General features: G+C 41.6%; 1 protein-coding gene across 2 annotated transcripts in view; it reads right to left on the bottom strand.

Moving 5' to 3' along the window:
* ARMH4 (armadillo like helical domain containing 4) overlaps positions 1-25,829 on the bottom strand; it is a 127,658-nt gene that overhangs the window by 9,862 nt on the left and 91,967 nt on the right. The window lies entirely within an intron of this gene.

Below are 25,829 nucleotides of genomic sequence, written 5' to 3'. Positions count from 1 at the left end.
CTCAGATTTGTCCTCCCCTCATAGCTCCTTCTGTCTCAACTGGGATTCAGGCAAAGACGGTGGTGCTCAATCAGAATAAAATAAGAGTCAAGGGAAGGGCAAAGTAAGACAGTGCAGGCCCCTCAAGAACTAAGCCATGGATCAGTGATTCTGGGAGTGGTTCCATGGAGAAGTGAGGTCAACCACTGATTCACTGAGTGACTTTGGAGAAATTAGCAAACCTCTTGGATGCTCAGTTTCCTCATATGTGAAATGAAGATGGTAATACTTGTCTTATGAGATGGCTGTGAAGATTAGAAATAACATGTGCAAAGTGTCTAGTACAGAACTTAGTGTAGAAAACCAAAATAAGAAATCTGGGATAGGAAGGGGAAAAGAAAGACACGTGAAATATGAGTATTGTGTTAACATGGCTCGACTAAGCCCAAGATATAAAGTTAAAGTCAAGCAAGAGAATGCTTCCAACTCATTCATTCGTTCAACAATATTTACAGTGCACAGTGTGTTGGCCAGTCACTGTGCTCAACACCATATCAGTAGAAGATATGGGGACCTAATTCCAGTGAGAAAAGGTTAGGACATCAGGTCTATGAGACGTGGATGACAAGCAGCAACATAGGGACTGAGAGAGTGAGGGACAGAGCAGGAGAGCCAATTACTGGGGCACACAGCAGAACGCCAACCTCAGAAGCAAGATGTCCAGAATCAGGGAATCAGCTGGATATTACGTAAAGAGCAAAGCAAAAGAGAGGTGGGAGCAGGAATGCTGGTGTGAGGACATCATGGAGGAGGTGAGCAGGGGCCGGCTGACTACCTGTCGACGGCAGCCCAGGGGTAGATTGGAGAAAGGAGGCACAGATGGCGCCAAGGTCTGAGGCACTGATAGGTTTTCCAACTGTAGAAAATTCATTGCCAAGAGAAACGTTTTAACTTAAGCCTTATCGAGCCAGATCTCATTGACAATCTGTCCAGATCTTAGGTGCTTAAAGTAAATTTCCAAGTCCTGCTTTGGGTGCTTCTTAAGGCAGTCATTCTTCACTGGGGGAGGGAAGGCATATTAGCATGGGATGTGCATATGTGCACAGGTAATCTGAAAGAGCACATTCGATGGATCTAGTTCTGTAGTTTATAATAGGAACTACAGAAAGAGAGCTGGGCAAACTCTACTTGGCTAGTGAGAGGGGTGATACACTAGAGATAGTGAGACAGTGTTTGCGGGGACATGGGTCTAAACAAGGTGGAGAAAAAACTGCTCTTCAGAGTATGTGAGCTTGGCTGTGTTTCTCCAATTAAGAACATGCGTCCCCAATAAAGATGTTAAAAAAAAAAAAGAGAGAACGTGCGACCACTAAGGATCACACCTTGTGCTTCTCAGGCATCCACCAGGGTTCTTGACACGGTATTAGGCAATAAATATTTTTTCCTTCTTTCAGCAAATACATATTGCTTTTCAATGAGTTCACAACTTTTGAGTAAACACGATTTTCTTTCATGAAGATTCTATAAACTGTTTTCAGCAAAATGTTCAGGCGGTGTAAAAATAAATCTAACACAATGATGGTTTTGAAACTTAATAGAAATCAATAAGGGAATACAAAAGCTAGAAGAGAGAATATTGAAAAGATATTTAATAAAAAGAAAAGATGATTCTTTATGAAGAGGAGAACCAAAAACTGCAGTTTCTTTTTTTTTTTAATAGAGAGACATCACACTGATGAAAGGGGTATGAATTGACACAACTTTTTGGAACTGCATGGAGAATTTGCAATTGATATCAAAAGCTTTTTAAAAAGTTTAAATTTTTTATCAAAAGTTCCAGTTGTAGAAGCAATGTACCTTAAACAATTAATCATGGATATGCATAAAAAATTTTATTTAAATGCTGTTCACTGAATGGAACAGCAGGAATGGTTTAAACACTTTCAAAAGGAAACAAAACCTTAGGCTATGCCTACAGAGTGAAATATTGCACAAAAATGTAAATTATTTAAAGAAAAATAATGACATGGTGTTCGCATAATATATTACAAATGGAAAAAATATAAAGTATGTATAATGTGAGTCCACTTGTGGATAAAAATGTTATATGTGTAATTGAAATGATGTACTTCAAAATGTTAACTGAAGTCATCAATGGGTTGTAGAATTATGGATAACTTTTATTCCCTATACAGTACTTTTAGGATTTTCCAAATTATTTCTAACTTTTAGTACTTGTAACATTTAAAAAACATATCTTACCCCCCAAAACCCCTACAAAATTCTGTAAACATTTGCAACTGGAGATTAATGGTAGATTGCCATAGTGGGGAACATGAGAATGTGAGGCCCTTCCACTTGGTTAATTCCTCAGCCCACAGCTACAGATTCATTCTAATCCTACTGGTTCTGGTTTGTTTTCCTTCTTGAAATTTTACTGATGCAAGTCTGAAAGTATAGCAATATAATCATGCCTGTGGTCTCCTTCTGTACAGAGAGAGGTAAATGTGGGCAAAAAAGTAGACAGGGATTACTGAAAGCAAAAAAAAGTAGACAAGGATCATTAAAAGCAAGTTCTCCATTATGCTCACCAGTGTCCTCTTCTGTACAGGAGTTCCAGGAGCAGCAATTAGCCCTCTCCTAGCTTATCTACTAGAAAACAGGGAGGAGGGGGAGAGTAAAATAGAAATTGCAGATAAAAGAACATTTCCATGTATCTTGTCAATTATAAGTATGGTTGGTTTTCAAATATACTGTGGCTGAAAAGTCTCCTAAACTGCTAATTTACAAGGGTATTCTTAATTTTCATTTCCAATAATAAAGTTTTATTTGCTATATTTATCCCAGACACATATAAATTCCCTTTCACGAAAGGGGGAAGGTGTACACCTGACACGGTCCTGCTCACCAGAAAGAAAAGATCAAGCCTCAACCACCAGAACACAGGGACTAGTCCCCTCCACCAGGAAGCCTACACAACCCACTGAACCAACCTTAGCCAATGGGGGCAGACACCAAAACCAACAGGAACTACGAACCTGCAGCCTGCTAAAAGGAGACCCCAAACACTGTAAGTTAAGCAAAATGAAAAGACAGAGAAACACACAGCAGATGAAGGAGCAAGGTAAAAACCCACCAGACCAAACAAATGAGAGGAAATAGACAGTCTACCTAAAAAAGAATTCAGAGTAATAATAGTAAAGATGATCCAAAATCTTGGAAATAGAATGGAGAAAATACAAGAAACGTTTCACAAGGACCTAGAAGAACTAAAGCGCAAACAAACAATGATGAACAACACAATAAATGAAATTAAAAATTCTCCAGAAGGAATCAATAGCAGAATAACTGGAGCAGAAGAACAGATAAGTGACCTGGAAGATAAAATAGTGGAAATAACTACTGCAGAGCAGAATGAAGAAAAAAGAATGGAAAGAATTGAGGACAGTTTCAGAGACCTCTGGGACGACATTAAACATACCATCATTCGAATTATAGGGGTCCCAGAAGAAGATGAGAAAAAGAAAGGAACGGAGAAAATATTTGAAGAGGTTACAGTTGAAAACTTCCCTAATATGGGAAAGGGAATAGTCAATCAAGTCCAGGAAGTGCAGAAAGTCCCATACAGGATAAATCCAAGGAGAAATATTCCAAGACACATATTAATCAAACTATCAAAGATTAAAAACAAAGAAAAAATATTAAAAGCAGCAAGGGAAAAACAACAAATAATATACAAGGGAATCCCCATAAGGTTAATAGCTGATCTTTCAGCAGAAACTCTGAAAGCCAGAAGGGAGTGGCAGGACATATTTAAAGTGATGAAAGGGAAAAACCTACAACCAAGATTACTCTACCCAGCAAGAATTTCATTCAGATTTGACAGAGAAACTAAAACCTTTACAGACAAGCAAAAGCTAAGAGAATTCAGCACCACCAAACCAGCTTTACTAAAGGAAATGCGAAAGGAACTTCTCTAGGCAGGAAACACAAGAGAAGGAAGAGACATACAATAACAAACCCAAAACAATTAAGAAAATGGTAATAGGAACATACATACTGATAATTATCTTAAATGTAAATGGATTAAATGCTCCAACCAAAAGACAAAGACTAGCTGAATGGATACAAAAACAAGACCCGTATATATGCTGTCTACAAGAGACCCACTTCAGACCTAGGGACACATACAGACTGAAAGTGAGGGGATGAAAAAAGATATTCCATGCAAATGGAAATCAAAAGAAAGCTGGAGTAGCAATTCTCATATCAGACAAAATAGACTTTAAAATAAAGACTATTACAAGAGACAAAGAAGGACACTACATAATGATCAAGGAATCAATCCAGGAAGAAGACATAACAGTTGTAAATATTTATGCACCCAACATAGGAGCACCTCAGTACATAAAGCAAATACTAACAGCCATAAAACGGGAAAGCAACAGTAACACAATCATAGTAGGGGACTTTAACACCCCACTTTCACCAATGGACAGATCATCCAAAATGAAAATAAAAAAGGAAACACAAGCTTTAAATGATACATTAAACAAGACAGACTTAATTGATATTTATAGGACATTTCATTGAAAAACAACAGAATACACTTTCTTCTCAAGTGCACATGGAACATTCTCCAGGATAGATCATATCTTGGGTCACAAATCAAGCCTTGGTAAATTTAAGAAAATTGAAATAGTATCAAGTAACAATGCTATGAGACTAGAAATCAATTACAGGAAAAAATCTGTAAAACATACTAACACATGGAGGCTAAACAATACACTACTTAATAACCATCAGATCACTGAAGAAATCAAAGAGGAAATTAAAAAATACTCAGAAACAAATGACAGTGAAAACACGATGACCCAAAACCTATGGGAAGCAGCAAAAGCAGTTCTAAGAGGGAAGTTTAGAGCAACAATCCTACCTCAAGAAACAAGGAACATCTCAAATAAACAACCTAATCTTACACCTAAGGCAATTAGAGAAAGAAGAACAAAAACACCCCAAAGTTAGCAGCAGGAAAGAAATCATAAAGATCAGATCAGAAATAAATGAAAAAGAAATGAAGGAAACAATAGCAAAGATCAATAAAACTAAAAGCTGGTTCTTTGAGAAGATAAACAAAATTGATAAACCATTAGCCAGACTCATCAAGAAAAAAAAGGGAGAAGACTCAAATCAACAGAATTAGAAATGAAAAAGGAGAAGCAACAACTGACACTGCAGAAGTACAAAGGATCATGAGAGATTACTACCAGCAACTATATGCCAATAAAATGGACAATCTGGAAGAAATGGACAAATTCTTAGAAAAGCACAACCTTCTGACTGAACCAGGAAGAAATAGAAAATATGAACAAACCAATCACAAGTATTGAAATTGAGACTGTGATTAAAAATCTTCCAACAAAAGTCCAGGACCAGATGGCTTCACAGGAGAATTCTATCAAACATTCAGAGAAGAGCTAATACCTATCCTTCTCAAACTCTTCCAAAATATACCAGAGGGAGGAACACTCCCATACTCATTCTATGAGGCCACCATCACCCTGATACCAAAACCAGACAAAGATGTCACAAAGAAAGAAAACTATAGGCCAACATCACTGATGAACATAGATGCAAAAATCGTCAACAAAATACTAGCAAACAGAATCCAACAGCACATTAAAAGGATCATAGGGCTTCCCTGGTGGCGCAGTGGTTGAGAGTCCGCCTGCCGATGCAGGGGACACGGGTTCGTGCCCCGGTCTGGGAAGATCCCACATGCCATGGAGCGGCTGGGCCCATGAGCCATGGCTGCTGAGCCTGCGCGTCCGGAGCCTGTGCTCCGCAACGAGAGTGGCCACAACAGTGAGAGGCCCACATACAGCAAAAAAAAAAAAAAAAAAAAAAAAAGGATCATACACCATGATCAAATGGGGTTTATCCCAGGAATACAAGGCTCTTCAATATACACAAATCAATCAATGTGATACACCATATTAACAAATTGAAAAGGAAAAACCATATGATCATCTCAATAGATGCAAAAAAGCTTTCGACAAAATTCATCACCGATTTATGTTAAAAACCCGCCAGAAAGTAGGCATAGAGGGAACTTACCTCAACATAATAAAGGTCATGTATGGCAAACTCACAACGAACATCGTTCTCAATGGTGAAAAACTGAAACCATTTTCACTAAGATCAGGAACAAGACAAGGTTGTCCACTCTCACCACTATTATTCAACATAGTTTTGGAAGTTTTCACCATAGCAATCAGAGAAGAAAAAGAAATAAAAGGAATCCAAATCAGAAAATAAGAAGTAAAGCTGTCACTGCTTGCAGATGACATGATACTATACATAGACAATCCTAAAGATGCTACCAGAAAACTACTAGAGCTAATCAATGAATTTGGTAAAGTTGCAGGATACAAAATTAATGCACAGAAATCTCTTGCATTCCTATAAACTAATGTTAAAAAACCTGAAGGAGAAATTAAGGAAACACTCCCATTTACCATTGCAACAAAAGGAATAAAATATCTAAGAATAAACCTTCCTAAGGAGACAAAAGATCTGTATGCAGAAAACTATAAGACACTGATGAAAGAAATTAAAGATGATACAAACAGATGGAGAGATATACCATGTTCTTGGATTGGATTAATCAACATTGTGAAAATGACTCTACTACCCAAAGCAATCTACAGATTCAATGCAATCCCTATCAAACTACCAATGGCATTTTTCACAGAACTAGCATGAAAAATTTCACAGTTTGTATGGAAACACAAGAGACCCCGAATAGCCAAAGCACTCTTGAGAAAGAAAAACAGAGCTGGAGGAATCAGGCTCCCGCACATCAAATTATACTACAAAGCTACAGTAATCAAGACAGTATGGTACTGGCAAAAAACAGAAATACAGATCAATGGAACAGGATAGAAAGCCCAGAAATAAACCCACGCACATATGGTCACCTTATCTTTGATAAAGGAGGCAAGAATATACAATGGAGAAAAGACAGCCTCTTCAATAAGTGGTGCTGGGAAAACTGGACGGCTACATGTCAAAGAATGAAATGAGAACACTCCCTAACACCATACACAAAAATAAACTCAAAATGGATTAAAGACCTAAATGTAAAGTCAGACACTATAAAGCTCTTAGAGGAAAACACAGGCAGAACACTCTATGACATAAATCACAGCAAGATCCTTTTTGACCTACCTGCTAGAGAAATGGAAATAAAAACAAAAATAAACAAATGGGACCTAATGAAACTTCAAAGCTTTTGCACAGCAAAGGAAACCATAAACAAGACAAAAAGACAACCCTCTGAATGGGAGAAAATTTTTGCAAATGAAGCAACAGACAAAGGATTAATCTCCAAAATTTACAAGCAGATCATGCAGCTCAATATCAAAAAAACAAACGACCCAATCCCAAAATGGGCAGAAGACCTAAACAGACATTTCTCCAAAGAAGATATACAGATTGCCAACAAACACATGAAAGGATGCTCAACATCACTAATCATTAGAGAAATGCAAATCAAAACTACAATGAGGTATTACCTCACTCCAGTCAGAATGGCCATCATTAAAAAATCTACAAACAATAAATGCTGGAGACGGTGTGGAGAAACGGGAACCCTCTTGCACTGTTGGTGGGAATGTAAATTGATACAGCCACTATGGAGAACAGTATGAAGGTTCCTTAAAAAACTAAAAATAGAACTACCATACGACCAAGCAATCCCACTACTGGGCATATACCCTGAGAAAGCAATAATTCAAAAAGAGTCATGTACCAAAATGTTCATTGTAGCTCTGTTTACAATAGCCAGGACATGGATGCAACCTAAGTGTCCATTGACAGATGAATGGATAAAGATGTGGCACATATATACAATGGAATATTACTCAGCCATAAAAAGAACCAAAATTGAGTTATTTGTAGTGAGGTGGATGGATCTAGAGGCTGTCATACAGGGTGAAGTAAGTCAGAAAGAGGAAAACAAATACCGTATGCTAACACATATACATGGAATCTAAAAAAAAAAAAAAAATGGTTCTGAAGAACCTAGGGGCAGGACAGGAATAAAGACGCAGATGTAGAGAATGGACTTGAGGACAAGGGGAGGGGGAACGGTAAGCTGGGACGAAGTGAGAGAGTTGTATGGACTAATATATACCTCCAAATGTAAAATAGATAGCTAGTGGGAAGCAGCCGCATAGCACAGGGAGATCAGCTCGGTGCTTTGGGACCACCTAGAGGGGTGGGATTGGGAGGGTGGGAGGGAGATGCAAGAGGGAGGAGATATGGGGATATATGTATATGTATAGCTGATTCACTTTATTGTACAGCAGAAACTAACATAACATTGTAAAGCAATATTACTCCAATAAAGATGTTAAAAAAGAAAAAAAGTTTAAAAAAAAGGGAGGGGAGGTGTATAAAAAAATAAAATTCAAAAAAAAGGGGGAATGGATGGGAGCCAGAGGATATCAGGATTTGGGAGAGCTAATAATTATTGAGCATCTGGCAAAAAAGCTTGCAAGGTAGGTATTACTATCCCCATTTTACAGATGAAGAAAACGAAGCTTAAGTAAAGTGCTGAGAGCCACGTAGCTAAAAAGTGGCTGAGCTGGAATTTGAACCCAGGCCCTATGGCTCTAAAGCATATACCTGTTCAGCAGGCCAGTGGGTCACTTTGGGGAGGGGTGTGGGCAGGTGGTCCAGGGTGACCATAACAGCACACAGTAGGGCTTTTTCAAGTTCTGGGGCACAGTGTGTATCTGCTCACCTCTGTTAGTCCGGCTCCTTCTTTCTCTACATTCTCCTCCCTGTCTGACAAATGTTCTCTCTCTGCCTCTACATGGGTCTCCCACTATCTCTCACTCTATGCCTCTTTATATCACATTGTAGTCTGTATCTCTCTTTCTTTTCCTCCCTTTTTTCCCTCTCTGTCAGACTCTGTCTATCTGCCTATCTGTATGGCTCTGTTGCTTTCTGTATGTATCTGTCTTTTTCTCTCCCTCAACCTGCCCAGTGTGTTTGTGTTTGTGTGTGTGTCTTTGAATGAGGATAAACTAGAGCTCCTAGTTCCTTCTTAGCCGTAGGATTTTTCCAACTCAGTCCTGTGTGCCAGGGGTGCTCTCCATTGGGGAACAACAGAGCTAAATGGCAGAAATCCTGAAAGTTTAAAACTCAGAATGAGCAATGCTGATGATACTGACTATGGGATCAGAGTACATGGTGACGTAATGGAAAAAGACGGAATACAGAAAGCAGGAGCAGATTCCTAGGGGGATGATAATGAGTTTCACTCTGAATATGTGGAGTTTAAAGTATCTATACAATATCCATGGGGATGTTTCTGTCGGCAGTTTAAAATTGGGATATGGAGAAACCCAGGCTGAAGACCAAGGTTTGGGATTGACCAGCCTATTGATAGAAGTCAAGAGCAGAGAAAATCCCCCTGGAGTATGGAGTATATATTAGACAGGGTTCTCCAGAAAAACAAAACCAATACAAGATATATATATATATATATATATATATATATATATATATATATATATATATATATATAAAGGGATTTATCATAAGGAGTTGGCTCATGCAATTATGGAAGCTGACAAGTCCAAGATCTGCAGGGTGAATTGGCACCTAGAGACCCAAGAAAGTTGATGTTTCAGTTCAAGTCCAAACGCAGGAAGAAAAGCCAGTGGCCCAGCTCGAAGGCAGTCAGGCAGGAGGAATTCTCTCTTGCTCAGGGGAGGGTCAACCTTTTTATGCTCGTCAGGTCTTCAACTGACTGGATGAGGGCCATTCACATTAGGGAAGGCAATATGCTCTACTCCGTCTACCAATTCAAGTGTTAATCTCATCCCAAAACACTCTTACAAGCACACCCAGAAAAATGACCAAGTGTCTGGACACCACATGGCCAGTCAAGTTGACACATAAAATTAACCATCACAGAGGAAGACTGGACAAGACCGAGGGCATAATGCCTAGGAACCCCAACATTTAAAGGTCACGCAGAAGAACATGGGCCAGGAGAAGACACAGCAAAGGAATGGTCAGAGGGGCTCAGAAACCTGAACTGTTCGTATGAAACAACCCAACAGACCTAGTTCCAAGTGGTTATGAGGACGTTTACACATTCCGTGATCAAATCCTTTGTCCAGGTACAGCCAAGCCCACTGGTGCCCCGGCCCACTGCAGAGGTGCCCTGCAGACCACTCGCATCCTGTGCAGGCTGAGGGTTTCTCTGCCTGAGGGCGTCCATCCGTCATAGGAGCCTGCATGGGGGTGGCTAGAAGCACCAAGGGGGGACTTCCCTGGTGAGGCAGTGGTTAAGAATCCGCCTACCGCAGTGGTTAAGAATCCACCTGCCAATGCAGGGGACACGGGTTTGAGCCCTGGTCCAGGAAGATCCCACATGCCGCAGAGCAACAAAGTCCATGCGCCACAACTACTGAGCCTGTGCTCTAGAGCCCACGAGCCACAACTACTGAGCCCACATGCCACAACTACTGAAGCCCGCGTGCCTAGAGCCCGTGCTCTGCAACAAGAGAAGCCACTACAATGAGAAGCCTGCACACCGCAACAAAGAGTAGCCCCCGCTCACCACAACTAGAGAAAGCCTGCACAGCAACGAAGACCCAAAGCAGCCAAAAATAAATAAATTAAATTAATAGATTAAAAAAAAAAAGAATCTGCCTACCAAAGCAGGGGATACAGGTTCGAGCCCTGCTCCGGGAAGATCCCACATGCCGTGGAGCAACTAAGCCCATGCACCACAACGACTGAGCCTGTGCTCTAGAGCCCTCGAGCCACAACTACTGAGCCCGCGCGGCACAACTACTGAAGCCCGCACACCTAGAGCCCATGCTCCACAACAAGAGAAGCCACCGCAATGAGAAGCCCACGCACCGCATCGAAGAGTAGCCCCCGCTCGCCACAACTAGAGAAAGCCCGCGCAGCAATGAAGACATGACACAGCCAAAAATAAATAAATTAAGTAAATAAATTTAGAAGCACCAAGGAAGTATTGTCCTAGAGGCCATCCTCAATCAATGAGGCCTGTGAGTTGGTGGATATATTAGTTTCCTATTGCTGCTCTCCCAAATTTAACGGCTTAAAACAACACAGATTTCTGATCTCATATTTCTGGAGGTCAGAAGTCCAAAATCAGTCTCATGGGCTAAAGTCAAGATGTCTGCAGGGACGGTTCCTTCTGGAAGTTCTAGAGGAGAATATGTTTCCTTGCCTCTTCCAGCTCCTGGAGACTGCGGCCCCTTGGCTCATGGCTCCTTCATCTATCTTCAAAGCCAACAGCATAGCCCCTCAAATCTCTAAGCTCTGCTTCCTTTGTCGTATTTTCTTCTCTGGCTCTGACCCTGCTACTTCTCTCTTATAAGGAGAAGTATCTCTTATAAGAAGATTATTATGATAATCTCCCTCTCTCTAGGTCCTTAACTCATTCACATCGGCAAAGTTCTCTTTGTACGGTAACATATTCACGGGTTCCACGGGTTAGGATGTGGACCTCTTTGGAAGAACCATTATTCTGCCTACCACATCAGGTAAATCCCTTCGCTTTCCTCACCCCCGAGGTGTGTTCCACACAGCTTCTCAGAGAATCCCCAGCAGCAAGGAGACCCTGCAACAATCCACCCATGAGCATCACCCCCTTCACTGGCCCCCCGCCCTCCCCGTCTCACTTCCTACTCCCTCGCCGCGCTTCCTGAAGTCACCGTCTTGCTCTTAGGGCGAATGCAAACTAAGACACTAGTCTAATTCTGCCAACCATATAGGGAGGCCCGCACTTTGGCATATCAACTTTATTCATTTTGTACATTAAAACAAACTCTCGGAATAAACAGAAGTAAAAAAGCAAGGAAGACAGGCGAGCTGGCCAAGTTCAAGGAAGAAGCCATCTCCATTCATGTACATTAATTCTAATCGAAGGACTTCAGGCTACCTGAATTTAAAAAATGTACCCCTTCCATATAGCATTGTGCAAGGTGTAGTTTATGGCTAGTTCCACTTACATTCAATTTTGAAAGGGTTATAAACACAGTCTCTGTAATAATCAAAATTTCAGCATCATTTACATCTTTCAGTAAAGTGGGAAACCTGATTTTCATCTTAATCAATGAAAAGAGAGATGTATGTTCCACCTATAAAAAATGAAACATCAGTACATAGTCCTTTGTTCAAAGCATATGTGACTAAATTTCAATTATGGTGTTTCTATAGTGTCGAGAAATAAATGGAGGGGACTTCCCTGGTGGTCCAGTGGTTAAGGATCCACCTTCCAATACAAGGGACGCAGGTTCGATCCCTGGTCGGGGAAGTAAGATCCCACATGCCGTGGGGCAACCAGGCCCACGCACACAACGAAAGATCCTGCATGCTGCAAATAAGACCTGATGCAGCCAAATAAATAAATAAATATTTTAAAAAGAAAGAAAGAAAGAAAGAAAGAAAGAAAGAAAGAAAGAAAGAAAGAAAGAAAGAAAGAAAGAAATGGAGACCAGTTCTTTTTCTTCCTTGATATTTAATAAGTGCCTCTTCCAGCCCAAGAAACAAAGATTTTTTCCAACTTACATAACACATTTGAGAATAATAAAACTTACCAAGGTTTAAATGTTGTCTGCATGTTTTTTAAAGAAACGAGTTTTTCCAGCTATAGATTATGCTCTAATGATGCTATATTTACCTGCTTTAAAATTACACAGAAACCATATCTATAATTATTTGCTCCTCACATAATTACAGAACAGCAAGCTTCTGATGAATAGAATGACCTACTTCTTTGCATAGGGCTAAGTGAGCAGTAATGGTGCGTCTAAGAAGCAATTAATTCTGAAGGCTCTGCCCGATACTTACCGAGAAGGGTGCAAAGAGCCCAGATACCCTAATCTCTAAGTTCAAGTAATATTAAGGACGTCTTTAGTTGACAGCAAACTTAGGAATGACACTAGATACCTACTGGGGAGCTGCAAAGAAAACATCTTGTAATCAACTGTACATCTTCTTGGGGTCATTTATTAATGATAACCACACTGACAAACCATAAACTGCATGTATCAACTGTATGATGAGAAGGCTGTCATGAACTACGACTACATGAAGTACATGGTGCATTAATGAAGAAGAAACTATCCCTCCATGTGTGGTTCTTTCTCTTCCCAAAAAAGGCAAGCATGATATACAACATTGCTCACAAAGGGAAAATACACCTTGTCTAGGCCCCTCCTCTACACCCAATTGCAAGGGATAAAAAACAAAAACACTGCACTTTGTCTAAGACACCCTTGAAAATTCTCCCAAGCACTGAGGTTTCTGATCTATGGTTTAACTACTCGACAGCAACAAGGCCACACTCAGGGGACCTGAAATTCTCCCCAGCTCACTCTTACAGTTCTCTCTTCACATCTGCACTACCCAATCTTCAATCCCTTGGTGAAAAAGAAGAGTTTGGTCTTCATACTTTTTTTTTTTTGGTCCACATCTCACGGCATGTGGGATCTTAGCTCCCCGACCAGAGATCAAACCCATGGCCCCTGCACTGGAAGCGCAGAGTCTTAATCACCAGACTGCCAGGGAAGTCCCCATACTTTATTTTTAATAGAAACTTTACTGCTTCCCAAAGTACAGCATCATCCGGCTTCTAGCGCAAAGTCAAGTCTGTGTGTGTTGTTGGCCAGATGCACTGAAACTAACCTTTGCCATCTCAAGGTGTAGGTGAGGCTGTCACAACCATGAAGTCCACCAGGCCTGCATCTGCAGTCCCATCTATTCTCAATGTTATGTAAAGTGACAGACTGCTTCAGCTTCAAGACAAGATCCCCAGGCACTCCTCCTCTTTACATAATTTTTGGGACTTCCACTGATAATAGCCATGCCTTGATCATAGGATGAGGCAAAGGGAAGGTTGGCTTAGTGACCAGGTAACCCTGAAGTCTCACGTTTGCTGATGATCCTTATGTAAACTTTCTGACACGATTCTACTTAATCACCATGAAGCTCACTGATTTCCGAGTGCCGTGGCTCAGCCAACAGATCAAATCAATAAGAAGTGGAGCGCTAATTGAATGAGTACTAACGTGGTTTTCAAGGTAGCTTTGGGGTTTGTTTCCGAAAGTTCCATTTACCGGTTCATAATGCAACATGCCTCACAATGATGGGCAAATACGAAGGTGCACTCTCAAGAAAAATGAAGGCAAATCTTTGGCTAAGGGCCCCTGAGTATCGCAGTTAATATAAAAGTTTCCCTGAGCCATTGATCCTCAGGAAAAAACCTAAAGGCCTCGCCAGACCACTATAAGACAGCAAGAGGACGACCTCCGTCCCCACCTTTCCCCTTTTAAATCCCTTATGCAAACTTTGCACACACTCCCTGGAAGCAGCTGTTCAACATTTTATTAAACGGGGAAACATTTTATTAAAACAGTGGAGTCAATCTCAGTGTCCTTATTCTTTAATCATTTCAAACATACTTCTATTTTGCCAAGTTCTTGAGATGCTAACCGTCCTGTCTGTTATGTCTACTTACTTTCCTTCATGCTGGGATGTTTCCTTGTGTGATCTGTAGTTTCTCACAGGGACGGATTTTTCAGTGGACACCGTTTTCCCCTAGGAGTCTTGGGCAGCCCGCATTGCAGGAGTGTCACTACAGATGAGCAGTTTCTGTTTGCTTGTGCTGAACCCAGGAGGCTCACCCACCTGGAACAGTGCTGTGCGTTCATTTCTGAGTTGTGGGTTCTTGCATGATGAAGGTAGGCTTGGGGCTTTCGTGTTTCTCTCCCACCAGAGCCCCTTTCGCTTTCCCTGACTTGAGGCGGGTATTATTCCCTACCCCTTTTCACCAAGGAGGCAGCTTTCCCAGAATGTCTTCTTACCCAGGGGTTTTAGTTCCTGCCCCCTGCCCTACCCCAGCCCAAGGTCATGTCTCTTGGCCCAACACTGGTGTTAAACTCCACCCCTCATCCCAGCATCTATAGGTGGTCTCGTCCCCCCTTAGACGCCACAGCCTCCGCTCAGGAAGCTACCACTCCAGCCTTAAGCTGCCGCCCCGGCAACGACAGCTTTCCCTTCCAGCCCAGTTGCATATTTTACATTTTTGTTTTGCTTTAGGCAGAATTTCTCAGTTTGCAACAGGAGGTGGAAATCTACACTCAGTCTACCGTGCTGCTGGAACTGGAAGTCGGCTACTGGAACTGGAAGCCGAGACTCAACTTCTAACCAGGCGTTTTCGCTTTTTTATTTATTGAGGTGGAACTCACAAAACCTACAAGTGACCATTTTAAAGTGTATAGTTCAGTGACATTTAGCATATTCCCAATGTTTCATAACCATCACCTCTATCTCATCCCAAAATGTGTTTTATCAACCCAAAAGGAAACCCCATGCCCATTAAGCAGTCACTCTCCATTCTCCCCTCCCCCAGCCTCTGGCAACTACTAATCTACTTCCTGTGTTTAAGGATTTACCTATTTTAGATATTTCATGTAAATGGGATCATACCATACGTGACCTTTTGTGTCTGGCTTCTTTCACTTAGCATAATGTTTTCAAGGTTCAACCAGGTTGTAGCATGTATACTAATGGCCAAGAAGCACATGAAAAGATGCTGAACATCATTAGTCATTAGGGAAATGCAAATCGGAGTCCCAGTGAGACACCACTTCACACCACTAGGAAGGCATACTGAAAACAAAACAAAACAAAAATTAAAAGAGAGAATAACCGTGTTGGCAAGAATGTGGAGAAATTGAAACCTCACACACTGCTGGTAGAAGTGGAAAGTATGCAGCCACTGGGTAAAACAATTCATCAGTTCCTCAAAAAATTAAACATAAAATTACCATATGACTCAGTAGTTGCACTCATATATAAATTTCCAAAAGAATTGAAAACAGGTCCTCAAACAAGTATTTGTCCACTAATGTTCATAACAGCACTATTCACAATAGCCGAAAGACGGAAACAATCCAAATGTCCATCAGCTGATAAATGCATAAACAAAGTGTGGTATATACATGCAGTGGAATATTACTCAGCCATAAAAATAAATGAAATACTGATACTTGCTGCAACACAGATGAACTTTGAAAACACTGTGCTGAGTAAAAGAAGATGGACACACTAAGTGATGGAAGATGAGGTAAAGAAGCTATGTGGGTCCTCCTGGAAGCTGGGTAGGTGCCACAGAGAAAGGAAAAGGTAGAACTTATATTCCATCCACACATACTCGACTCATCATGCCTCAGACCCCACATGATAACCACCGGCTACACTCCCTACTAGAGCAAATGCCCAACATTACGCTCAAGCCAGCCTACCTAAATGACTAGAAAACAGCAGTCTCCTCTCAAAACAATTTCCCACTTAAATTATTTACTTCTCTGGAGTAATCACAAAATGTACCAAGTCAACTGCTAGGCAAGAAACACAGGAATCAGAAGCAAAGTCTTGGGTAGGTTTTTTATTTGATATGTTTTCTTTCAATTAGAAGAAGAAGCCAACATTTACTGAGTATCTAATAGGTACCACGTACTTCGTCAGAAAACATCTATAAAGCCTTGTATATTTGTGAATTACTGCAGTTATGTTTAAAAGGGAGGAAGAGAAATTGAACTGTATTTTTTCAACAGACGTAATTAAATCCCAAAGCTCTGAGCATCAGTTAGACACTAGAAATAAAATCTGATTATCTCGTAGACTTGTTTCCATACAAACACTTTTATGAGTCGCCTAAATACACATGGCCCTGAATTAGCCATCAACCAAAATGGATTTGTTTTTACCTAGTAACAAACAAACCTGGAACCCACTTACAAGTTTATGAAGAAGCAGCCAGAAACCTTTCGTTTAATAGGCAATATAAGCATATACATTTTTAATGATGTTTATTTTCTTCTTAATGTAGAAGTCTAAAGGCCATCAACGCTGCAGCAAGTAACAAATGTGCACTAAGAGAACCTAACCAAACAACATCCACTTTCTCCATGGCCCAACATTATAGGCAAATAGTTTCCCAAGATTTGTGTGAGGTTTTATGTTCACACAGAGGCATCTGCAATAGACTTTGGAGAGAACTGCAGCTACTATGAACATATTAACTCTAAGAAAGATGTTTCCACAATTGTAATGCAGTCTGTGATAGATTAACAAGTAGAGATTCAAGACCCACTCATTCACAGAGAGCCAAAAAGAAATCAAACAAGAATAACTTTATTGTCTTACTTGATGTTGTTTTCTCCCACCATGTACTTCCTAGGAGGCTGCCATCTTTTTTCATCTTAGTGCCACAAAGGCCTCCCTTGTTTCTTTCCAAGTAATATTCTTGAAAGGAAACTGATCACATCACTCCCTGTTTAAAACGCCTTCAAAGCTTCCTCTTGCCTTTGGGGAAAAGTCTAAACGTCTTCACATGGCTCACAAGGTCTGTGTGATTTCAGCTCTTACGAGTTAAGTGTGTCTCACTGTCAAATCTTCACACTTTAACCTCTGTCTCCACCTCCTCTTTTCCCAACTCACTCCTCTCATTCTTCAGGCTCAGCTTAAAGGGCACTTTTCAGGGAGGTCTGTTCTGACTCCTACACAGGTCCCTCTCCTGGGGCAGCCAGAGCCTCCTGTGGCTCCCATGCTGTTACTATCACATGGCACACGGTAATATAACCATAACTGTTCTTGCTTAATGGCTGTCCTTCCTGTTAGTCGATTAAACTCTCTGAGGGAGGGGGTGCCTGTGTTGCTCACTGCTGGAGCTTCAGCACCACACAGCACCTGGCATGCGAGGGACACTGTTGAATTAATGAATCATCTTCCACAGTAACATACTCTCATGAGGACTGGGGCTACTGCTCTCATACACTTGGAGCGAGGTAAAGGATAATTGGGATAATACAATTAAAATGGTTCTACTGGTACTTCCCTGGTGGTCCAGGGGATAAGACTCCACGCTCCCAATGCAGGGGGCCTGGGTTCAATACCTGGTCGGGGAACTAGATCCCACATGCCGCAACTAAGAAGTCCACATGCCGCAACTAAGAAGTCCACATGCCGCAACTAAGACCCGGTGCAGCCAAAATAAATAGATAAGTAAACAAATGTTTTAAAAAATAAAATAAAAGGGTTCTACTGAATACTGTCTGCAGGAGGGGTTCTTAACCATTTCTGTGCAATGGACTCCTTTGTCAGAGAAGACTATAGACCCCTTCTTGGAATCATGTTTATAAATGCATAAAATAAGATGTATAAAACTCTCAAGAAACAATTATATTTAAATCCCATTATCAAATTAGTTTTTAAATTTGTGACACAACAGTAAATATGCCTTTTTACTCTCTCATTCAATAAGAAGATCAAGGGATGGGTCTAATAACCACCATACTTTCAAAGTAATGATGAGCATAACTGACATATTAAGATATCTGTGACAACCATAATGCTGATATAAAACTATCTGTAATATTTATTGGTGAGAAAGACACAGTTACTGCTAATACTACTATGGCTACTGGCTCCACTCATGATTAGACAAAATACTAAAATTCAGTTAGTGAAAATAAGGATGTAGTTTTTACCGTCCAAGTTCATGCACCCCTAGAGATCCTCGTGAAAGCCATGGAATTACCTGCTTAGCTCTCCTGCTGCAGGGAAGTATGGGTTACCTGCCCCCCACTTCTGGATCCACCACCACAGTGTGCAGTGTGCATGTGTCCCCTGGGCTGCTCTCAGACACTGGCTGGGCATGAGGTGGGTACTGGTGCAGGTCCAGGCCTGTGGGGCAGAGGGGTCCTCTAATGGGCAACTTGGGCTCAAGAACTCACAATCAGCCTGGCCAAAACATTCTCAGAACTGAGCTGTCATCTGCATCCTTTCCTACCAGTCCTCCTTCCTTCCACCTCTCCCTTCACAGAAGTCAGACCTGCACTGCAATCTGAAAGCTCTCCCAGCCCACCCCTGCTCTCTTCCCTTTATCCTTCCCTGGTGGCCTCCCAGTAAATCTCTTGTACACATAATCCCATCTTGACTCTGCTTCTCAGAGGACCTGAACTAACCATCCCTTTTAATCTAAGAGAAAAAGAAAAGCCTATTTAACTGATTTTATTCAGATCTGATTATTCTGAAGATATTTGGACACATTGCTTTTATAACACTTCACCAATATCTACTACCTGATTTCAGAAAAGGACTTTATAGAAAGTTTTTAAACCATTTCCCATAAACTCTTCAGCCTCTAAAGGAAGGGCCATATCAGGTTAAGGGCCTCCCTGAACAGATGACAACAGATCATTAAGAAGCCTGGAACAGGAGGAAGGGGGCTGAGACCTGCAGCCAGCACAAAGACTTTTATAAACAATATAATTTGAAGTAAACACAATGTCAACCCATCAGAATATGCTACTTCTCTTTTTTTTTTTTTTTTTTTTTTTTTTTGCGGTACGCGGGCCTCTCACCGCTGTGGCCTCTCCCGTTGCGGAGCACAGGCTCCGGACGCGCAGGCTCAGCGGCCATGGCTCACGGGCCCAGCTGCTCCGCGGCATATGGGATCTTCCCAGACCGGGGCACGAACCCGTGTCCCCTGCATCGGCAGGCGGACTCTCAACCACTGCGCCACCAGGGAAGCCCCTACTACTTCTCATTTTTGAGAGCCCCTCTGACTCAATACTATGGAACGCACCAGAACTCCACATACACAATAGAGAAGTTCATGTACTGGATGGCTAGGTATAGTTAGAATTGCAGAGAAGATGCTGGGAAAACAGGATTGTGAAAAGCAAATTTTAATGCAGAAGTGAGAAAAAGACTTTATAGCACAGAGCATTTCTCTTCCCCATGCTTCACTCCTTCCACAAAGGATTTCAGGTATGATAATGACGTTAAAGGTAATATCAGGGGGGCTTCCCTGGTGGCGCAGTGGGTTAGGGTCCGCCTGCCGATGCAGGGGACGCGGGTTCGTGCCCCGGTACGGGAGGATCCCGCGGAGCGGCTGGGCCCGTGGGCCGTGGCCACTGGGCCTGCGCGTCTGGAGCCTGTGCTCCACGACGGGAGAGGCCACAGCGGTGAGAGGCCCGCGTACTGCAAAAAAAAAAAAAAAAAAGGTAATATCAGAAACAAAATAGAGAATAACACACCAAAAAAAGAGAAATGTAAATAAGCACAGAAAAATCAAGATGAGAGAAATAAACCTAAGAGTGAAGTTTCTAAGAGCTTATGGCGAGAAATAGGTTCTTAGCACCCAACGTTGAAACCTGGAACACATTTTCTCACTGAAACCTTTTCTGGTGCGTTGGTTAGATTCTGTAGGACCCTTAGAAGAAATTCTGCTTCCAGTACGTTGTGAGCGAAATCCGCAGCTATGGTTGCCCCAAGGACCTCACCACGACATATAACATGGTTTCTAAGGGGTAATGCCCTCTGCGTTTCAAATCAATTTGGGGAAAAGAATTCACTCAGAAATATCTCGTGTTAGCCTATGTAAACAGAAAAATGGTGCTATGGGTTAAATTGTGTCCCCCACAAAAGATATACTGATGTCCTTACTTCCAGTATCTCAGAATGTGACTTAATTGTACATAGGATGCTTGCAGATATAATTAAATTAAAATAAGTCATACTACAGCAGGATGGGCCCTTAATCCAATATGACTGGTGTCCCTATAAGAAGAAGAGAGAGACACAGGGAGAGGAGAATGCCATGGGAAAACACAGAGACCCACAGGGAAAAGATGGCCATGTAATGATGAAGGCAGCGATTGGAGTGAGCATCTCCAAGTCAAGGAACACCAAGGATCCCCCAGAACACCAGAAGCTAGGAGAGAAGCAGGGAACAGACTCTCCCTTACAGCCTCAAGAAGGAACCAACCCTGCTGACACTGATTTCAACTTCTAGTCCCCAGAACTGTGTGCGTTTCTCTTGTTTTACGCCACCCAGTGTATGGTTCTTTGTTATGGCAGCCCAAGGAAACTAGACCTCCCTGTCCAGCCTGCCTGCCTCTGTCACCACCAACTTCCTGATCTGTAAATCTCACCGTAACGTACCAGGTTCCATAGGGCTTGATTCCATGCCAAAGGTGGACCAACGCTTTTGGAAACTGGAACCCTGGTGGCAAACTCAGCCTGTTGATGCTCTCTATAGACCCAAGTCTCCTCTTTGTTCCTAGGGAACGATTTGCATGCTGAGATGATCTAGTTCAATTCTGGCCTCAATACATTACACTTAAATTGTACTTTTCTTCCAGAATACTTGTGAAAATTGCCTCATGACTTCTCCCTACTCCCTTGTGCAGTAAGAAAGGAACAAGTAGCATTATCTCAATTTTGAAGATGAAGACACTGAATCCACTGAATCCTAAGAGCAATCCTTATGAATGCTCTTCATTAAGACTATGAAGAGTATTGAGAGGTCATCGGTTCCGAAGAGGCCCAAACCTGTTGCTTAGCAGAATCACCTGAGCAACTCAGCAAAGATAGATCCACACGCCCAGCTCAGCAGCTCCAGGACACAGCCCAAGAGTAGTCTGTACTTTTCTTTTTTTTGGCCACACCACGCAGCTTGTGGAGTCTTAGTTCTCTAACCAGGGATTGAGCCCATGCCCTCGGCAGTGAGAGCTCAGAGTCCTAACTACTGGACCACCAGGGAATTCCCCAAGAGTCTGTATTTCTAACAAGTTCCCCAAGGAATTTTTTTTTTAATAACCTGACTAGCACGATTTGTGAACTGGCATTTGGGACTCACAGACTGGTCTTGTCTTTCTCAGGTTTGAGGAATATATGGCAGTGCTAACAAATTATTTTTATTCTAATGTTACTTAAATAACCACAACCCCAAGATTAGGTTTAAACCTCTAATCCTGACAGCTCTTTTATATGACTGTAAAACCAAAACAAATTCATAAAGTAAACAGAATCCCAGTAAAAATCCAAATCGACACCACCAGTCGCTCTATGGCTACTGCACTGACTGCTGCAGGACTGGTCCCTGACAGCATAGCAAGCTCAGGCCACACATGCTGTAGGAGACTCCATCCCCTCCCCTCTTCTCTCCAAGAACCATGGCCGGGCTTGCCTGCCGGCCTCAATGTTGTGGCCTTCACTGCATGAGAACGTCATCATAAACACAAAGCAATCACGCAGCACGCTCAGCTCTGAGGAATCACCCAAATAATCCAAAATATGCTTATCTTAATGGATTCACATTCTCATCCAAATGCAAGCACAAGATTTAAAGTTTCTCATAGTAAACTTGTGGACTTCCCTTTGATAAACATTGATCTTATCCATCTGCCCTCCTTCCAGCAGAGTCAGAATTCAGTGGATGTTGGTTTCAATTTCTTAGGAACAGTTAACAGTATATTGTGCTCACTGTATAGCAGACACACTGTTCTAAGCCTTTTACATGAACTAACTTGTTTACTCCTCATATCAACCATGTAAGGCGGGTACAACCGTTACCGCCACTGTGCAGATGACAGAACTGGGCAAGAAAGAGTAAGTAATTTGCCCAAGATCACCCAGCTCGTAAGGGCCAGACCTGGGATTTAAACCCAGGAGGTCTGGCTCCAGAGCCTGTGCTCTTTACCACTAATTACATATACTTTCAAGTAAGGTATTCATATTCCAAGATTAATAGTAGAGTCTGACTTCTCTCTACTCCTAACAAGTAGGAATCTAGGGCATTGGTTCCAGGTTGGCATGAGTTGCATTGACTAGGAACTTGGGTGAGAGGTGGGAGGTTGCACTGCATAGAGATAGAAACAAAGGGCCTCAGGGACTCACTGGGTCAAAAAGCCAAGCAAACCCCCCCAAACAGGCATCCATCCAGAAAAGCTGGCTAAAGTAGGAAAATCTGGGTGAATAACAATAGGACGGAAGCCAAGGAAACCAGATGAGTGAGCAGGTCTGAAGCAGAACCAAACAGAACTTAGAAATATTCTCTAAGCAGAAAAGGGAAACGTCTGCAGCCTTGAGTGGGACAGGAAGATGTTAAAGTGGCCAATTTAGCTGCAGTAGAATTCTGCAAAAAAGAACCCCAGTCAGCTGAGTATGAGCTTATACATGTTGCCCAGGAGGACGGCTCACAAGAGAGGTAAAGGTGACACTGGGATCTCTGGAGAGTTGTAATGAAAGCTCACAGCAGGAAAAACCCAAGGCTCCCTCCTCGAAGCAACTGCATCTTTTATCTTGTCATCTGCCAGGTGTTTAAATGAACTTTGCTAACTAATACTTACTTCTCACATTCTAAAAATATAAAGACATCAGGCTGTATCAAGTTGCTACGGACTCAATGACAGATGAAGCAAGAAAATTAAATAGCATGCTTTTCAAAAAACTTATTTGGACATAATTAATGGGAGGCTGCCTTAAAGGAAAACTGGGTTTGTGTGGTGATGATAAAAGATATCCTTGTCATACTGGTCAATATGGCTTTTTCCTGCCCTTCAAATTATCTGAACGTTCACCTTGGCAGTCAGCATTTCATGCCTGTCTGCTCCTGGAGAGATCTTGGCACTTCTAATAGAAGGGCACAACAACAACAAAAAATCACAAGGAACATGTTGGAAATGAGAAGAACTGAAAGAAAGTAAAAAGAATGTGAAAACCTAACAAGCAAGAGGAGAAACAGTAGAGAGACATATGACATATGGAAGCTAGAGAAGGGAGAGCAAAGTAGCCTTTTTAAGTGACTGATTGACATTGAGTAAGAAGAGAGAAAGTCATTCAAATGCAATTTGGAAATGCTCTGTGCCCATAATTAAACCTTTTACTTCATAGATAAGAAAATCAACCCACTGGACTTCAGAATAGCATTAATAAGCCTCACTGATGAGAGAGAAAGAAACTTAAGGAAAATCAAAGAAAAACTGCGCCACAGAGAATAGACGATCTTTTACTGCTGCAACATATACGTATTTGTTTCTGAACTACAAAAATGTCATAATCATAGACACTCAGATTTCACATTTTTTTCAAAGAGCCTCTCTCCCTCTCTCCCCGTCTGTGTCAGCAGTAAGTTTTAGGTATGATGGTTTCACATCAAAAGTAGCATTTATCTTATGGTACAAAGTAGAAGCAAAGATGTAGACCCAGAACAACCAAATGCTTTTAATCTGATAAGCCTACATTGATTCTCTGTTTTGACTCAATTTAACAATTTATTAAGATTTTTCTGTGACCAGGCACTTGCTGGAGGATGAATAAAAAGATAACTAAGACACAGTCCCTGCCTTCAGAGAGCTTATATCTCACAGGAACGACCTCGTGAGGATGAATAACACAAGTGGTTATGCTCCCATGATGGCAAGAATGGCTGTCACAAATAATGAGTGAAGGCATTAATTAAGGAGTGTTTTTACTACTGCAAAAGCTCAGGGAGAGAGTTTAGTTCCCGCTGAGGATTTTCAAGGATGATGACTTAGTAACATGAGGTGCCACAGAGTAAGCTCACCCTTCCGACAGCATAAGCACCTTCACTGTAGCTCTAAAGTAGAAGAACAACACTTATTTTAAGTCTCAACCCTGATTCTGAATCTGAGTCTGATCCCCTTATGATTCAAAGTTCCCATGGCTTAGAGAGTGAATGATTCTACCCAGAGGTATTTCTGGTAAAGGCTTTTGTATCCATCTAGGTTCTCACATAGAGCATCAAAACAACCAATTCGAACCTGGATTTCACAGTAATTTGTCTACATCTCAGGTCCCACAGCATGACATTCACGTTCTAACTGTTGGCTTCGAGTGCAGCATTTTCCAGATGGTTTTCCTCTCTGTTTTGATTTTTCAACTGGCAAAGTAACTGCCATTAGTATAACACTGTCCAGCCCTGCAGATGAAGTAACATGGGGAGGAGGGAGACAAAACAGACCCTTCTCCGAAGTCTGTGGAGGCTGAAATACAGCTCTTGGCTGCTTTACTTGTGTTCAGTTCAGTCTAAGCAAGTCCAAGAGGGACCATATTCCTCAAAGCCCTGTCTTATAGTACTCAAACCTGTGCCTTCCTCTCTCTCTGTCTCCGCATTGGACCTGGGTTGAGCCAGTGGCAAACAAATCAACCACGTGAGTGCACTCTCCCACAGTGAGCAACCTATCAAGGGAAGAACATAAGGAGACCAGGCACAGACACTGAGACCTGAGGTTACTCCTGGGCAACAGTCCTGGCGGCAAGGGAACAAGCTGCCCAGCTGAGTAACCAGAGAAAGAAGAGCCCAGCTGTTTCCCTGGTCTTGCTTTGTGTTGAGTTTGCTTCTTTCTTTTGTTTTTGTTTCACTGTTGCTTTTTTTAAATTGTGATTAAACACACACAAAACATAAAACTTACCACCTTAACCCTTTTTAAAAGTACACTTCAATCGTGTTCCACATATCCAGATTGTTGTGCAATGGATCGCCAGAACTTTTTCATCTTCCAAAACTGAAATCTATATCCATTAAACAACTCCCCATTTTCCTCTCCCTCAGCTCCTGGCATCCACCTGCTCTTGGTTTTTAATGAGAAGGTAAGTTTACTTAGAAGGAGGGAACAGAGCTGGGTAGAGTGGCATTAAGCTCCTCCACTTCATAATAATATCAACATTATGTGACATCATGTCACGAACAGCAATGAAATAGGAATAAAGGACATTAATTAAGGATAATTTTACAAATAAAGGAAAGATTCCTGGTTTGTTGTTCTGTGTATACCATGAAGTCAGGCAACATCTCTTTCAGGGATGCAGCTTTGGCTAATCAGACACCCATAAAGGATCCAAGGTTCTTGAATCTAATAATATTTATTCCTATGCTCCTGCCAGTGATCTACAGCCATGCAAAATCTGTGGCA

This window comes from Lagenorhynchus albirostris, chromosome 1 (genome assembly GCF_949774975.1).
Source record: "Lagenorhynchus albirostris chromosome 1, mLagAlb1.1, whole genome shotgun sequence".
Taxonomy (NCBI): Eukaryota; Metazoa; Chordata; class Mammalia; order Artiodactyla; family Delphinidae; genus Lagenorhynchus; species Lagenorhynchus albirostris.
The sequence above is the reverse complement of the archived record's forward strand: the minus strand, read 5'-3'. Positions and strand labels throughout refer to the sequence as shown.